A 20199-nucleotide genomic window follows, 5' to 3' on the forward strand; every position below is an offset into this window, starting at 1 on the left:
ATTCGGGTTGATTCTACTCCATTCCATTCCATTGCATTCCATTCGGGTTGATTCCATTCCATTCCATTCCATTCCATTCCATTCCATTCCATTCGCGTTGATTCCATTCCATTCCATTCCATTCCATTCCATTCCATTCCATTCCATTCGGGTTGATTCCATTCCGTTCCATTCCATTCCATTCCATTCCATTCCATTCGTGTTGACTCCATTGCATTCCATTCCGTTCCATTCCATTCCATGCCATTCGGGATGATTCCATTCCATTCCATTCCGTTCCATTCGGGTTGATTCCTTTCCATTTCATTCCATTCCATTGCATTCCATTCCATTCCATTCGGGTTGATTCCATTCCATTCCATTCCATTGCATTCCATTCCGTTTGATTCCATTCCATTCCATTCCATTCGGATTGATTCCATTCCATTTCATTCCATTCCATTCCAATCCATTCGGGTAGATTTCATTCCATTCCATTACATTCCATGCCATTCGGGATGATTCCTTTCCATTCCATTCCAATCCATTCCATTCGAGTGGATTCCATTCCATTCCATTCCATTATATTCCATTCGATTTCATTCCATTCCATTCTGGTTGGTTCCATTCCATTCCTTTTCATTCCATTCCATTCCATTCCATTCGTGTTGATTCCATTCCATTCCATTCCATTCCATTCCATTACATTACATTCGGGTTGATTCCATTCCATTCCATTGCATTCAATTCCATTTCATTCCATTCCATTCCATTCCCGTTGATTCCATTCCATTCCATTGAATTCCATTCCATTCCATTCCGGTTGTTTCCATTCCATTCCATTCCATTCCATTCCATTCCATTCCAATCCATTCTGGTTGATTCCATTCCATTCCATTATATTCCATTCCTTTCAATTCCATTCCATTCGGGTTGATTCTCCTCCATTCCATTTCATTCCATTCCATAGCATTCCATTCAGGTTGATAACATACCATTCCATTCCGTACCATTCCATTCCATTTCATTCCATTCCATTCCATTCCATTCCATTCCATTCCTTTCCATTCCATTCGGGTTGATTCCATTCCATTCAATGCCATTCGGTTTGACTCCAATAAATTCCATTCCATTCTGGTTGATTCCATTCCATTCCATTCCATTCCTTTCCATTCCATTTAGGTTGATTCCATTCCATTCCAATCCGTTCCATTCCATTCCATTCCATTCCGGTTGATTCCATTTCATACCATTGCATTCCATTCCATTCCATTCGGGTTGATTCTATTCCATTCCATTCCATTCCATTCCATTCGGGTTGATTCTGTTCCTTTCCATTCCATTCCATTCGAGATGATACCATTCCAATCCATTCCATTCCGTTCCATTCCATTCCTTTCGGGTTGATTCCATTCCATTCCATTCCATTCCATTCCATTCCATTCCATTCCTTTCTTGTTGATTCCATTCCATTGCGTTTCATTCCATTCGTGTTGATTGCATTCCATTCCTTTCCATTCCATTGCAGTCAGTCTGATATCGTTCCATTCCGTTACATTCGATTCCATTTCATTCGGTTTGGTTCCATTCCATTCCTATCCATTCCATTCCATTCCATTCCATTCCGTTCGGGTTGATTCCATTCCATTCCATTCCATTCCATTCCATTCCATTCCATTCCATTCCATTCGGGTTGATTCCATTTCATTTCTTTCCTTTCCATTGTATTCGGGTTGATTCTATTCCATTCCATTCTGTTCCATTCCATTCCATTCCATTCCATTCGGGTTGATTCCATTCCATTCCATTCCATTCTATTCCATTCCATTGCATTCCATTCCATTCGTGTTGATTCCATTCCATTCCATGCCATTCCATTCCATTCCGGACCATTCCATTCCATTCGGGTTGATTCCATTCCGTTCCATTCGATTCCATTCCATTCCATTCGCGTTGATTCCATTCCATTTCATTCCATTCCATTTCATTCCATTCCATTCAATGCCATTCGGGATGATTCCATTCCATTCCATTCCATTCCATTCCGTTCCATTCCATTCGGGTTGATTCCATTCCATTCCATTTGGGTTGATTCCATTCCATTCCATTGAATTCCATTCCATTCCATTCCGGTTGTTTCCATTCCATTCCATTCCATTCCATTCCAATCCATTCTGGTTGATTCCATTCCATTCCATTCCATTCCATTCCTTTCAATTCCATTCCATTCGGGTTGATTCTCCTCCATTCCATTTCATTCCATTCCATAGCATTCCATCAAGGTTGATAACATTCCATTCCATTCCGTACCATTCCATTCCATTTCATTCCATTCCATTCCATTCCATTCCTTTCCATTCGGGTTGATTCCATTCCATTCAATGCCATTCGGTTTGACTCCTATAAATTCCATTCCATTCTGGTTGATTCAACTCCATTCCATTCCATTCCTTTCCATTCCACTTAGCTTGATTCCATTCCATTCCAATCCATTCCATTCCATTCCATTCCATTCCGGTTGATTCCATTTCACACCATTCCATTCCATTCCATTCGGGTTGATTAAATTGCATTCCATTCCGTTCCATTCCATTCCATTCACGTTGATTCCATTCCATTTCAATCCATTCCGTTCCATTCCATTCGGGTTGATTCCATTCCATTCCATACCATTCCATTCCATTCCATTCCATTCGGGTTGACTCCATTCCATTCAATTCCATCCCATTCCATTCCATCCCATTCCATTCCATTCCATTCGCGTGGATTCCATTCCATTTCATTCAATTCCATTACATTCGAGTTGATACTTTCCATTCCATTCCTTTCCATTCCATTCCATTCCATTACATTCGAGTTGATTCTTTTCCATTCCATTCCTTTCCATTCCATTCCATTCCATTCCATTCCAATCGGGTTGATATCATTCCGTTCCACTCCATTCCATTCCATTCCATTCCATTCCGGTTGATTCCATGCCATTCCATTTCATTGCATTCCATTCCATTCCATTCCATTCTGGTTGACTTATTTGCATTCCCTTCCATCCCATTCCATTCTATTCCATTCTGGATGATTCCATTCCATTCCATTCCATTCTGTTTGATTCCATTCCTTTCCACCCCATTCCATTCCATTCCATTCCATTCCATTCGGTTTGATTCCATTCCATTCCCCTCCATTCCATTCCATTCGTGTTGATTCCATTCCATTGCATTCCATTCCATTCCATTTGGGTTGATTGCATTCCATTCCAGTCCATTCCATTCCATTCCATTCCATTCCAATCCATTCCGGTTGATTCCATTCCATTCCATTCCATTCCATTCCATTCCATTCGGGTTGATTCCATTCCATTCCATTCCATTCCATTCCATTCCATTCCATTCCATTCCATTGCATTCCATTCGGGTTGATTGCATTCTATTCCATTCCGTTCCAATCCATTCCATTCCATTCCATTCCATTCCATTCCATTCGGGTTGATTCCATTCCATTCCATATCATTCCATTCCATTCCATTCGGGTGGATTCCATTCCATTTCTTTCCATTCCATTACATTCGGTTTGATTCTATTCCATTCCATTCCATTCCATTCCATTCCATTCCATTCCATTCCGTTCGGGTTGATTCCATTCCATTCCATTCCATTCTATTCCATTCCATTCGGGTTGATTCCATACCATCCCATTCCATTCCATTCCATTCGGGTGGATTCCATTCCATTTCATTCCATTCCATAACACTCGGCTTCATTCTATTCCATTCCATTCCCTTCCATTCCATTCCATTCCATTCGGGTTCATTCCATTCCATTCCATTTCATTCCATTCCATTCCATTCTATTCAGGTTGATTCCATTCCATTCCATTCCATTCGGGTTGATTCCTTTCCGTTCCATTCCATTCCATTCCATTCCATTCCATTCGGGTTGATTCCATTCCATTTCATTCCATTCCATTGCATTCCATTCCATTGCATTCGGGTTGATTCCAATCCATTCCATTCCATTCCATTTCATTCCATTCCATTGCATTCGGGTTGATTCCAATCCATTCCATTCCATTCCATTACGTTCCATGCTCTTCGGGATGATTCCTTTCCATTCCATTCCATTCCATTCCATTCGAGTTGATTCCATTCCATTCCGTTCCATTCCATTCCATTTTATTCCATTCGATTTCATTCCATTCCATTCCATTCGGGTTGGTTCCGTTCCATTCCGTTTCATTCCATTCCATTCCATTCCATTCCATTCGGGTTGATTCCATTCCACTCCATTCGGGTTGATTCCATTCCATTCCATTGAATTCCATTCCATTCCATTCCGGTTGTTTTCATTCCATTCCATTCCATTCCATTCCAATCCATTCTGGTTGATTCCATTCCATTCCATTACATTCCATTCCTTTCAATTCCATTCCATTCTGGTTGACTCACCTCCATTCCATTTCATTCCATTCCATAGCATTCCATTGAGGTTGATAACATTCCATTCCATTCCGTACCATTCCATTCCATTTCATTCCATTCCATTCCATTCCAATCCATTCGGGTTGATTCCATTCCATTCAATGCCATTCGGTTTGACTCCAATAAATTCCATTCCATTCTGGTTGATTCCATTCCATTCCATTCCATTCCTTTCCATTCCATTTAGGTTGATTCCATTCCATTCCATTCCAATCCATTCCATTCCATTCCATTCCCTTCCATGCCATTATATTTGCGTTGATTGCATTCCATTCCAATACATTCCATTCCATTCCATTCCATTCCGGTTGATTCCATGTCATTCCATTCCATTCCATTCCATTCCATTCGGGTTGATTATATTGCATTCCATTCCATTCCATTCCATTCCATTCCATTCCATTCCATTCCATTCCGTTCACGTTGATTCCATTCCATTTCAATCCATTCCTTTCCATTCCATTAGGGTTGATTCCATTCCATTCCATTCCATTCCATTCCATTCCATTCCATTCCATTCGGGTTGACTCCATTCCATTCAATTCCATCCCATTCCATTCCATCCCATTCCCTTCCATTCCATTCGCGTGGATTCCATTCCATTTCATTCAATTCCATTACATTCGAGTTGATAATTTCCATTCCATTCCTTTCCATTCCATTCCATTCCATTACATTCGAGTTGATTCATTTCCATTCCATTCTTTCCATTCCATTCCATTCCATTCCAATCGGGTTGATACCATTCCTTTCCACTCCATTCCATTCCATTCCATTCCGGTTGATTCCATGCCATTCCATTTCATTGCATTCCATTCCATTCCATTCCATTCCCTTCCATTTGCGTTGACTTCTTTGCATTCCCTTCCATCCCATTCCATTCTATTCCATTCGGGTTGATTTCATTCCATTCCATTCCATTCCATTCCATTCCATTCCATTCCATTCGGGTTGTTTCTGTTCCTTTCCATTCCATTCCATTCCAGATGATACCATTCCAATCCATTCCATTCCGTTCCATTCCATTCCTTTCGGGTTGATTCCATTCCATTCCATTCAATTCCATTCCATTCCATTCCATTCCTTTCTTGTTGATTCCATTCCATTCCGTTTCATTCCATTCGTGTTGATTGCATTCCATTCCATTCCATTCCATTGCAGTCGGTCTGATATCGTTCCATTCCGTTCCATGCGATTCCATTCCATTCGGGTTGGTTCCATTCCATTCCTATCCCTTCCATTCCATTCCATTCCATTCCATTCCGTTCGGGTTGATTCCATTCCGTTCAGTTCCATTCCATTCCATTCCATTCCATTCCATTTCATTCCATTCCATTCCATTCTGGTTGATTCCATTCCATTCCATTCCATTCCATTCCATTCCATTCCATTCCTTTCCATTCCATTGCATTCCATTCCATTCTGGTTGATTCCCTTCCATTCCATTCCATTCGGGTTAATTCCATGCCATTTTATTCCATTCCATTGCATTCCATTCCATTCCATTCGTGTTGATTCCATTCCATTCCATTCCATTCCATTCCATTCGGTTTGACTCGATTACATTCCATTCCATTCTGGTTGATTCCATTCCTTCCATTCCATTCCTTTCCATTCCTTTTAGGTTGATTCCATTCCATTCCATTCTATTCCATTCCATTCCATTCCGGTTGATTCCATTTCATTCCATTCCATTCCATTCCATTTGGGTTGAATCCATTCTATTCCATTGCATTGCATTCCATTCCATTCCATTCGGTTTGATTCCATTGCATTCCATTCCATTCCATTCCATTCCATTCCATTCCATTCCATTCCATTCCTGTTGAATCCATTCCATTCCATTCCATTCCATTCCATTCGGGTTGATTCCATTGCATTCCATTCCATTCCATTCCATTCCATTCCATTTCATTCGGGTTTATTCCATTCCATTCCATTCCATCCCGTTCCATTCCGTTCCTTTCGGGTTGATTTCATAGCATTCCATTCTAATCCATTCCATTACATTCCATTCAGGTTGATTCCATACCATTCCATTCCATTCCATTCCATTACGTTCCATTCCATTCGGGTTTATTCTATTCCATTTCATTCCATTCCATTCCATTCCATTTCATTCCATTCGGGTTGATTCTGTTCCATTCAATTCCATTCCATTCCATTCCTTTCGGGTTGATTCCATTCCATTACATGCCGTTCCCTTCGGTTCCATTCCATTCCATTCCATTCGGGTTGATTCCATTCCGTTCCGTTCCATTCCATTCCATTCCATTCCTGTTGATTCCATGCCATTTCATTCCATTCCATTGCATTCCATTCCATTCCACTCGGGTTGATTCCATTCCATTCCATTCCATTCCATTCCATTCGGCTTGATTCCATTCAATTCCATTCCATTCCATTCCATTCCATTCCATTCCATTCCATTCCATTCCATTTCATTCCATTTCATTCCATTCAATTCCATTCCATTCCATTCCAGTCGGTTTGATGCCGTTTCATTCCATTCCATTCGATTCCATTCCATTCGGGTAGGTTCCATTCCATTCCTTCCATTCCATTCCATTCCCTTCCATTCCATTCCATTGCATTCCATTCCAATCGTGTTGATTCCATTCGGTTCCCTTCCATTCCATTCCATTCCATTCCATTCGGGTTCATTCCATTCCATTCGATTCCATCCCATTCCATTCCATTCCATTCGGGTTGATTCCATTCCATTTCATTCCATTCCATTATATTCGGGTTGATTCTACTCCATTCCATTCCATTGCATTCCATTCGGGTTGATTCCATTCCTTTCCATTCCATTCCATTCCATTCCATTCCATTCCATTCCATTCGCGTTGATTCCATTCCATTCCATTCGATTCCATTCCATTCCATTCGGGTTGATTCCATTCCGTTCCATTCCATTCCATTCCATTCCATTCGTGTTGACTCCATTGCATTCCATTCCGTTCCATTCCATTCCATGCCATTCGGGATGATTCCATTCCATTCCATTCCGTTCCATTCGGGTTGATTCCTTTCCATTTCATTCCATTCCATTGCATTCCATTCCATTCCATTCGGGTTGATTCCATTCCATTCTATTCCATTGCATTTCATTCCGTTTGATTCCATTCCATTCCATTCCATTCGGGTTGATTCCATTCTGTTCCGTTCCATTCCATTCCATTCCATTCCTTTCCATTCCATTCGGATTGATTCCATTCCATTTCATTCCATTCCATTCCAATCCATTCGGGTAGATTTCATTACATTCCATTACATTCCATGCCATTCGGGATGATTCCTTTCCATTCCATTCCAATCCGTTCCATTCGAGTGGATTCCATTCCATTCCATTCCATTATATTCCATTCGATTTCATTCCATTCCATTCGGGTTGGTTCCATTCCATTCCTTTTCATTCCATTCCATTCCATTCCATTCGTGTTGATTCCATTCCATTCCATTCCATTCCATTCCATTACATTACATTCGGGTTGATTCCATTGCATTCCATTGCATTCCATTCCATTTCATTCCATTCCATTCCATTCTCGTTGATTCCATTCCATTCCATTGAATTCCATTCCTTTCCATTCCGGTTGTTTCCATTCCATTCCATTCCATTCCGTTCCATTCCAATCCATTCTGGTTGATTCCATTCCATTCCATTATATTCCATTCCTTTCAATTCCATTCCATTCGGGTTGATTCTCCTCCATTCCATTTCATTCCATTCCATAGCATTCCATTCAGGTTGATAACATACCATTCCATTCCGTACCATTCCATTCCATTTCATTCCATTCCATTCCATTCCATTCCATTCCATTCCTTTCCATTCCATTCGGGTTGATTCCATTCCATTCAATGCCATTCGGTTTGACTCCAATAAATTCCATTCCATTCTGGTTGATTCCATTCCATTCCATTCCATTCCTGTCCATTCCATTTAGGTTGATTCCATTCCATTCCAATCCGTTCCATTCCATTCCATTCCATTCCGGTTGATTCCATTTCATACCATTGCATTCCATTCCATTCCATTCCATTCCATTCGGGTTGATTCTATTCCATTCCATTCCATTCCATTCCATTCGGGTTGATTCTGTTCCTTTCCATTCCATTCCATTCGAGATGATTGCATTCCATTCCATTCCATTCCAGTCAGTCTGATATCGTTCCATTCCGTTACATTCGATTCCATTGCATTCGGTTTGGTTCCATTCCATTCCTATCCATTCCATTCCATTCCATTCCATTCCGTTCGGGTTGATTCCATTCCATTCCATTCCACTCCATTCCATTCCATTCCATTTCATTCCATTCGTGTTGATTCCATTTCATTTCTTTCCTTTCCGTTGTATTCGGGTTGATTCTATTCCATTCCATTCTATTCCATTCCATTCCATTCCATTCCATTCGGGTTGATTCCATTCCATTCCATTCCATTCTATTCCATTCCATTGCATTCCACTCCATTAGGGTTGATTCCATTCCATTCCATGCCATTCCATTCCATTCCGTACCATTCCATTCCATTCTGGTTGATTCAATTCCTTTCCATTCCATTCCATTCCATTCCATTCCATTCGGGTTGATTCCATTCCATTTCATTCCATTCCATTTCATTCCATTCCATTCCATTCTATTCCATTCCATTCCATGCCATTCGGGATGATTCCATTCCATTCCATTCCATTCCATTCCATTCGGGTTGATTCCATTCCATTCCATTCGGGTTGATTCCATTACATTCCATTGAATTCCATTCCATTCCATTCCGATTGTTTCCATTCCATTCCATTCCATTCCATTCCAATCCATTCTGGTTGATTCCATTCCATTCCATTCCATTCCATTCCTTTCAATTCCATTCCATTCGGGTTGATTCTCCTCCATTCCATTTCATTCCATTCCATAGCTTTCCATTCAGTTTGATAACATTCCATTCCATTCCGTACCATTCCATTCCATTTCATTCCATTCCATTCCATTCCATTCCTTTCCATTCGGGTTGATTCCATTCCATTCAATGCCATTCGGTTTGACTCCAATAAGTTCCATTCCATTCTGGTTGATTCCATTCCATTCCATTCCATTCCTTTCCATTCCATTTAGGTTGATTCCATTCCATTCCAATCCATTCCATTCCATTCCCTTCCATTCCGGTTGATTCCATTTCATACCATTCCATTCCATTCCATTCCATTCGGGTTGATTAAATTGCATTCCATTCCATTCCATTCCATTCCATTCACGTTGATTCCATTCCATTTCAATCCATTCCGTTGCATTCCATTCGGGTTGATTCCATTCCATTCCATACCATTCCATTCCATTCCATTCCATTCGGGTTGACTCCATTCCATTCAATTCCATCCCATTCCATTCCATCCCATTCCATTCCATTCCATTCGCGTGGATTCCATTCCATTTCATTCAATTCCATTACATTCGAGTTGATACTTTCCATTCCATTCCTTTCCATTCCATTCCATTCCATTACATTCGAGTTGATTCTTTTCCATTCCATTCCTTTCCATTCCATTCCATTCCACTCCATTCCATTCCAATCGGGTTGATATCTTTCCATTCCACTCGATTCCATTCCATTCCATTCCATTCCGGTTGATTCCATGCCATTACATTTCATTGCATTCCATTCCATTCCATTCCATTCTGGTTGACTTATTTGCATTCCCTTCCATCCCATTCCATTCTATTCCATTCGGGTTGATTCCATTCCATTCCATTCCATTCCATTCCATTCCATTCCATTCCATTCGGGTTGATTCTTTTCCATTCCATTCCATTCCATTCCATTCGGGTTGATTATTTTCCTTTCCATTCCATTCCATTCGAGATGATATCATTCCAATCCATTCCGTTCCGTTCCATTCCATTCCTTTCGGGTTGGTTCCATTCGATTCCATTCCATTCCATTCCATTCCATTCCATTCCATTCCTTTCTTGTTGATTCCATTCCATTCCGTTTCATTCCATTCGTGTTGATTGCATTCCATTCTATTCCATTCCATTGCAGTCGGTCTGATATCGTTCCATTCCGTTCCATTCGATTCCATTCCATTCGGGTTGGTTCCATTCCATTCCTATCCATTCCATTCCATTCCATTCCATTCCATTCCATTCCATTCCATTCCATTCCGTTCGGGTTGATTCCATTCCATTCCATTCCATTCCATTCCGTTCCATTCCATTCCATTCGGGTTGATTAAATTCTGTTCCATTCCATTCCATTCCATTCCATTCGGGTTGATTCCATTCCATTTCATTCCATTACATTTCATTCCATTTCTTTCCATTCCATTCCATTCCATTCCATTCCATGCCATTCGGGATGATTCCATTCCATTCCATTCCATTCCATTCTCCTTTACTCCATTCCATTCCATTCCATTCCATTCCATTCCATTCCATTCCATTCCATTCGGGTTGATTGCATTCCATTCCAATCCACTCCATTCCATTCCATTTGGTTTGATTCCATTCCATTCCATCCCAATCCATTCCATTACATTCCATTCCATTCCATTCCTTTCCATTCCATTCCATTCCATTCGGGTTGATTCCATTCCATTCCATTCCATTCCATTCCATTCTATTCTGGTTGATTCCATTCCATTCCATTCCATTCCGTTCCATTCGGTTTGATTCCATTCCATTCCACTCCATTCCATTCCATTCGGGTTGATTCCATTCCAATGCTTTCCATTCCATTGCATTTGGGATGATAGCATTTCATTCCAATCCATTCCATTCCATTCCATTCCATTCCATTCCATTCCATTCCGGTTGATTCCATTCCATTCCATTCCATTCCGTTCGGGTTGATTCCATTGCATTCCATTCCATTCCATTCCATTCCATTCCATTCCATTGCATTCCATTCGGGTTGATTCCATTCTATTCCATTCTGTTCCAATCCATTCCATTCCATTCCATTCCATTCCATTCCATTCCATTCGGGTTGATTCCATTCCATTCCATTCCATTCCATTCCATTCCATTCCATTCCATTCCATTCCATTCCATTCGGGTGGATTCCATTCCATTCCATTCCATTCCATTCCATTCGCGTTGATTCCATTCCATTCCATTCCATTCCCTTCCATACCATTCCAGTCGGTTTGACTCCATTTAATTCCATTCCGTCCCATTCCATTCCATTCCATTCGGGTTCATTCCATTCCATTCCATTTATTCGGGATGATTCCATTCCATTCCATTCCGTTCAATTCAATTCCATTCCATTCCATTCCTTTCGGGTTGATTCCATTCCATTCAATTGCATTCCATTTCATTCCATTCCATTCCATTCCATTCCATTCCATTCCATTCCATTCCATTCTAGTTGATACCATTCCATTCCATTCAATTCCATTCCATTCCTTTCCATTCCATTCCATTCCATTCCATTCTGGTTGATGACCTTCCATTCCATTCCATTCCATTCCATACCATTCCATTCGGGTTGATAACATTCCATTCCATTCCGTTCCATTCCATTCCATTTAGGTTGATTCCATTCCATTCCAATCCATTCCATTCCATTCCATTCCATTCCATTCCGGTTCATTCCATTTCATACCATTCCATTCCATTCCATTCCATTCGGGTTGATTAAATTGCATTCCATTCCATTCCATTCCATTCCATACACGTTGATTCCATTCCATTTCAATCCATTCCGTTCCATTCCATTCGGGTTGATTCCATTCCATTCCATACCATTCCATTACTTTCCATTCCATTCGGGTTGACTCCATTCCATTCAATTCCATCCCATTCCATTCCATCCCATTCCATTGCATTCCATTCGCGTGGATTCCATTCCATTTCATTCAATTCCATTACATTCGAGTTGATACTTTCCATTCCATTCCTTTCCATTCCATTCCATTCCATTACATTCGAGTTGATTCTTTTCCATTCCATTCCTTTCCATTCCATTCCATTCCACTCCATTCCATTCCAATCGTGTTGATATCTTTCCATTCCACTCCATTCCATTCCATTCCATTCCATTCCGGTTGATTCCATGCCATTCCATTTCATTGCATTCCATTCCATTCCATTCCATTCTGGTTGACTTATTTGCATTCCCTTCCATCCCATTCCATTCTATTCCATTCGGGTTGATTCCATTCCATTCCATTCCATTCCATTCCATTCCATTCCATTCGGGTTGATTCTATTCCATTCCATTCCATTCCATTCCATTCGGGTTGATTCTGTTCCTTTCCATTCCATTCCATTCGAGATGATATCATTCCAATCCATTCCATTCCGTTCCATTCCATTCCTTTCGGGTTGGTTCCATTCGATTCCATTCCATTCCATTCCATTCCATTCCATTCCTTTCTTGTTGATTCCATTCCATTCCGTTTCATTCCATTCGTGTTGATTGCATTCCATTCCAATTCTTTCCATTGCAGTCGGTCTGATATCGTTCCATTCCGTTCCATTCGATTCCATTCCATTCGGGTTGGTTCCATTCCATTCCTATCCATTCCATTCCATTCCATTCCACTCCGTTCGTGTTGATTCCATTCCGTTCCATTCCATTCCATTCCGTTCCATTCCATTCAGGTTGATTCCATTCAATTTCTTTCCTTTCCATTGTATTCGGTTTGATTCTATTCCATTCCATTCTATTCCATTCCATTCCATTCCATTCCATTCGGGTTGATTCCATTCCATTCCATTCCATTCTATTCCATTCCATTGCATTCCATTCCATTCGGGTTGATTCCATTCCATTCCATGCCATTCCATTCCATTCCGTTCCATTCCATTCCATTTGGGTTGATTCCATTCCGTTCCATTCCATTCCATTCCATTCCATTCGGGTTGATTCCATTCCATTTCATTCCATTCCATTTCATTCCATTCCATTCCATTCTATTCCATTCCATTCCATGCCATTCGGGATGATTCCATTCCATTCCATTCCATTCCATTCCATTCCATTCCATTCCATTCGGGTTGCTTCCGTTCCATTCCATTCCATTCTATTCCATGCCATTCCATTCCATTCGATTCGGGTTGATTCCATTCCATTCCATTCCATTCCATTCCGTTCCATTCCATTCCATTCTGGTTGATACCATTCCATTCCATTCAATTCCATTCCATTCCTTTCCATTCCATTCCATTCCATTCCATTCGGGTTGATGCCCTTCCATTCCATTCCATTCCATTCCATACCATTCCATTCGGGTTGATAACATTCCATTCCATTCCATTCAATTCCATTCCATTTAGGTTGATTCCATTCCATTCCAATCCATTCCATTACATTCCATTCCATTCCAGTTGATTCCATTTCATACCATTCCATTCCATTCCATTCCATTCCATTCGGGTTGATTAAATTGCATTCCATTCCATTCCATTCCATTACATTCACGTTGATTCCATTCCATTTCAATCCATTCCGTTCCATTCCATTCGGGTTGATTCCATTCCATTCCATACCATTCCATTCCATTCCATTCCATTCGAGTTGACTCCATTCCATTCAATTCCATCCCATTCAATTCCATCCCATTCCATTCCATTCCATTCGCGTGGATTCCATTCCATTTCATTCAATTCCATTACATTCGAGTTGATACTTTCCATTCCATTCCTTTCCATTCCATTCCATTCCATTACATTCGAGTTGATTCTTTTCCATTCCATTCCTTTCCATTCCATTCCATTCCACTCCATTCCATTCCAATCGGGTTGATATCTTTCCATTCCACTCCATTCCATTCCATTCCATTCCATTCCATTCCATTCCGGTTGATTCCATGCCATTCCATTTCTTTGCATTCCATTCCATTCTGGTTGACTTATTTGCATTCCCTTCCATCCCATTCCATTCTATTCCATTCGGGTTGATTCCATTCCATTCCATTCCATTCCATTCCATTCCATTCCATTCCATTCCATTCGGGTTGATTCTATTCCATTCCATTCCATTCCATTCCATTCGGGTTGATTCTGTTCCTTTCCATTCCATTCCATTCGAGATGATACCATTCCAATCCACTCCAGTCCGCTCCATTCCATTCCTTTCGGGTTGATTCCATTCCATTCCATTCCATTCCATTCCATTCCATTCCATTCCATTCCATTCCTTTCTTGTTGATTCCATTCCATTCCGTTTCATTCCATTCGTGTTGATTGCATTCCATTCCATTCCATTCCATTGCAGTCGGTCTGATATCGTTCCATTCCGTTCCATTCGATTCCATTCCATTCGGTGTGGTTCCATTCCATTCCTATGCATTCCATTCCATTCCATTCCATTCCATTCCGTTCGGGTTGATTCCATTCCGTTCCATTCCATTCCATTCCATTCCATTCGGGTTGATTCCATTCCATTTCTTTCCTTTCCATTGTATTCGTGTTGATTCTATTCCATTCCATTCCGTTCCATTCCATTCCATTCCATTCGGGTTGATTCCATTCCATTCCATTCCATTCTATTCCATTCCATTCCATTCCATTCGGTTTGATTCCATTCCATTCCATGCCATTCCATTCCATTCCGTTCCATTCCATTCCATTCGTGTTGATTCCATTCCGTTCCATTCCATTCCATTCCATTCAGGTTGATTCCATTCAATTCCATTCCATTCCATTTCATTCCATTCCATTCCATTCCATTCCATTCCATTCAATTCCATTCCATTCCATTTCATTCCATTCCATTCCATTCCATTCCAGTCGGTTTGATGCCGTTTCATTCCATTCCATTCGATTCCATTCCATTCGGGTAGGTTCCATTCCATTCCTTCCATTGCATTCCATTCCCTTCCATTCCATTCCATTCCATTCCATTCCAATCGTGTTGATTCCATTCTGTTCCCTTCCATTCCATTCCATTCCATTCCATTCGGGTTGATTCCATTCCATTTCATTCCATTCCATTTCATTCCATTCCATTCCATTCTATTCCATTCCATTCCATGCCATTCGGGATGATTCCATTCCATTCCATTCCATTCCATTCCATTCCATTCAATTCGGGTTGATTCCATTCCATTCCATTCCATTCTATTCCATGCCATTCCATTCCATTCCATTCGGGTTGATTCCATTGCATTCCATTCCATTCCATTCCATTCCATTCCATTCCGTTCCATTCCATTCCATTTGGGTTGATTCCATTCCGTTCCATTCCATTCCATTAGGGTTGATTCCATTCCATTTCATTCCTTTACATTTCATTCCATTTCATTCCATTCCATTCCATTCCATTGCATTCCATTCCATTCCATGCCATTCGGGATGATTCCATTCCATTCCATTCCATTACATTCTCCTTTACTCCATTCCATTCCATTCCATTCCATTCCATTCCATTCCATTCCATTCGGGTTGATTCCATTCCATTCCATTCCATTCCATTCCATTCCATTCCCTTTCATTCCATTCCATTCTTGTTGATTGTATTCCGTTCCTTTCCATTCCATTCCATTCCATTCCATTCCATTCCATTCCATTCTGGTTGATTCCATTCCATTCCATTCCATTCCAATCCATTCCATTCCATTCGGTTTGATTCCATTCCATTCCACTCCATTCCTTTCCATTCGGGTTGGTTCCATTCCATTGCATTGCATTCCATTCCATTTGGGTTGATTGCATTCCATTCCAATCCATTCCATTCCATTCCATTCCATTCCGGTTGATTCCATTCCATTCCATTCCATTCCATTCGGGTTGATTCCATTGCATTCCATTCCATTCCATTCCATTCCATTCCATTCCATTGCATTCCATTCGGGTTGATTCCATTCTATTCCATTCTGTTCCAATCCAATCCATTCCATTCCATTCGGGTTGATTCCATTCCATTCCATTCCATTCCATTCCATTCGGGTGGATTCCATTCCATTTCATTCCATTCCATTCCATTCGGGTTGATTCCGTTCCATTCCTTTCCACTCCCTTCCATTCCATTCCATTCGGTTTATCTCCATTTAATTCCATTCCGTCCCATTCCATTCCATTCCATTCGGGTTCATTCCATTCCATTCCATTTCATTCGGGATGATTCCATTCCATTCCATTCCGTTCAATTCAATTCCATTCCATTCCATTCCTTTCGGGTTGATTCCTTTCCATTCCATTGCATTCCATTTCATTCCATTCCATTCCATTCCATTCCATTCTGGTTGATTCCATTCCATTCCATTCAATTCCATTCCATTCCTTTCCATTCCATTCCATTCCATTCCATTCCATTCGGGTTGATTCCCTTCCATTCCATTCCATTCCATTCAATACCATTCCATTCGGGTTGATAACATTCCATTCCATTCCGTTCCATTCCATTCCATTCCATTCCATTCCATTCCATTCCATTCCATTCGGGTTGATTACATTCCATTCAATTCCATTCCGTTTGACTCCATTCCATTCCATTTCATTCCGGTTGATTCCATTCCATTCCATTCCATTCCTTTCCATTCCATTTAGGTTGATTCCATTCCATTCCATTCCATTCCATTCCTTTCCATTCCGGTTGATTCCATTCCATTCCATTACATTGCATTCCATTCGGGTTGACTCCATTCCATTCCATTCCATTCCATTCGGGTTTATTCCATTCCATTTCATTCCATTCCATTCCATTCCATCCCATTCCATTCCATTCCTTTCGGGTTGATTCCTTACCATTCCATTCCATTCCATTACATTACATACCACTCGGGTTGATTGCATACCATTCCATTACATTACATTCCATTCCATTCGGGTTGATTCTATTCCATTCCATTACATTACATTCCGGTTCATTCCATTCCATCACATTCCGTTCCATTCCACTCCATTCCATTACATTCCATTAGGGTTTATTCCATTCCGTTTCATTCCATTACACTCCATTCCATTCCATTCGGGTTAATTCCATGCCATTTCATTCCATTCCATTGCATTCCATTCCATTCCATTCGTGTTGATTCCATTCCATTCCATTCCATTCCATTCCATTCCATTCGGGTTGATTCCATTCCATTCCATTCTGTTTGATTCCATTCCATTCCATTCCATTCCATTCCATTCCATTCCATTCCATTCTGGTTGATTCCATTCCATTCCATTCCATTCCATTCCTTTCCATTCCATTCCATTCCATTCCATTCTGGTTGATTCCCTTCCATTCCATTCCATTCGGGTTAATTCCATGCCATTTCATTCCATTCCATTGCTTTCCATTCCATTCCATTCGTGTTGATTCCATTCCGTTCCTTTCCATTCCATTCCATTCCATTCGGGTTGATTCCATTCCATTTCATTCCATTCTATTCCATTCCATTCCATGCCATTCGGGATGATTCCATTCCATTCCATTCCATTCCATTCCATTCCATTCCATTCAATTCGGGTTGATTCCATTCCATTCCATTCCATTCTATTCCATGCCATTCCATTCCATTCCATTCGGGTTGATTCCACTGCATTCCATTCCATTCCATTCCATTCCATTCCGTTCCATTCCATTCCATTTGGGTTGATTCCATTCCGTTCCATTCCATTCCATTCGGGTTGATTCCATTCCATTTCATTCCTTTACATTTCATTCCATTTCATTCCATTCCATTCCATTCCATTGCATTCCATTCCATTCCATGCCATTCGGGATGATTCCATTCCATTCCATTCCATTACATTCTCCTTTACTCCATTCCATTCCATTCCATTCCATTCCATTCCATTCCATTCCATTCCATTCCATTCAGGTTGATTGCATTCCATTCCAATCCACTCCATTCCATTCCATTTGGTTTGATTCCATTCCATTCCATTCCATCCCAATCCATTCCATTCCATTCCATTCCATTCCATTCCATTCGGGTTGATTCCATTCCATTCCATTCCATTCCATTCCCTTTCATTCCATTCCATTCGTGTTGATTGCATTCCGTTCCATTCCATTCCATTCCATTCCATTCCATTCCATTCCATTCCATTCCATTCCATTCTGGTTGATTCCATTCCATTCCATTCCATTCCATTCCATTCGGTTTGATTCCATTCCATTCCACTCCATTCCTTTCCATTCGGGTTGATTCCATTCCATTGCATTGCATTCCATTCCATTTGGGTTGATTGCATTCCATTCCAATCCATTCCATTCCATTCCATTCCATTCCGGTTGATTCCATTCCATTCCATTCCATTCCATTCGGGTTGATTCCATTGCATTCCATTCCATTCCATTCCATTCCATTCCATTCCATTGCATTCCATTCGGGTTGATTCCATTCTATTCCATTCTGTTCCAATCCATTCCATTCCATTCCATTCCATTCGGGTTGATTCCATTCCATTCCATTCCATTCCATTCCATTCCATTCCATTCCATTCCATTCCATTCGGGTGGATTCCATTCCATTTCATTCCATTCCATTCCATTCGGGTTGATTCCGTTCCATTCCATTCCACTCCCTTCCATTCCATTCCATTCTGTTTATCTCCATTTAATTCCATTCCGTCCCATTCCATTCCATTCCATTCGGGTTCATTCCATTCCATTCCATTTCATTCGGGATGATTCCATTCCATTCCATACCGTTCAATTCAATTCCATTCCATTCCATTCCTTTCGGGTTGATTCCTTTCCATTCCATTGCATTCCATTTCATTCCATTCCATTCCATTCCATTCCATTCCATTCTGGTTGATTCCATTCCATTCCTTTCAATTCCATTCCATTCCTTTCCATTCCTTTCCATTCCATTCCATTCCATTCCATTCTGGTTGATTCCCTTCCATTCCATTCCACTCGGGTTAATCCCATGCCATTTCATTCCATTCCATTGCATTCCATTCCATTCCATTCAGGTTGATTCCATTCCATTCCATTTCATTCCATTCCATTCCATTCCATTCCATTCCATTCGGTTTGACTCCATTCCATTCCATTCCATTCTGGTTGATTCCCTTCCATTCCATTCCATTCGGGTTAATTCCATGCCATTTCATTCCATTCCATTGCTTTCCATTCCATTCCATTCGTGTTGATTCCATTCCATTCCATTCCATTCCATTCCATTCCATTCGGTTTGACTCCATTCAATTCCATTCCATTCTGGATGATTCCATTCCATTCCATTCCATTCCTTTCCATTCCATTTAGGTTGATTCCATTCCATTCCATTCCATTCCATTCCATTCCATTCCGGTTCATTCCATTTCATTCCATTCCATTCCATTCCATTTGGGTTGAATCCATTCTATTCCATTGCATACCATTCCATTCCACTCCATTCGGATTGATTCCATTGCATTCCATTCCATTCCATTCCATTCCATTCGGGTTGAATCCATTCCATTCCATTCCATTCCATTCCATTCGTGTTGATTCCATTCCATTCCATTCCATTCCATTGCATTCCATTCCATTCCATTCGGGTTTATTCCATTCCATTCCATTCCATCCCGTTCCATTCCGTTCCTTTCGGGTTGATTCCATAGCATTCCATTCTATGGCATTCCATTACATTCCATTCAGGTTGATTCCATACCATTCCATTCCATTCCTTTCCATTACGTTCCATTCCATTCGGGTTTATTCTATTCCATTTCATTCCATTCCATTCCATTCCATTTCATTCCATTCGGGTTGATTCCGTTCCATTCAATTCCATTCCATTCCATTCCATTCGGGTTGATTCCATTCCATTCCATTCCATTCCGTTCCATTCGGTTTGATTCCATTC

This window comes from Pan paniscus, chromosome 11, assembly GCF_029289425.2.
Source record: "Pan paniscus chromosome 11, NHGRI_mPanPan1-v2.0_pri, whole genome shotgun sequence".
Classification (NCBI taxonomy): domain Eukaryota; kingdom Metazoa; phylum Chordata; class Mammalia; order Primates; family Hominidae; genus Pan; species Pan paniscus.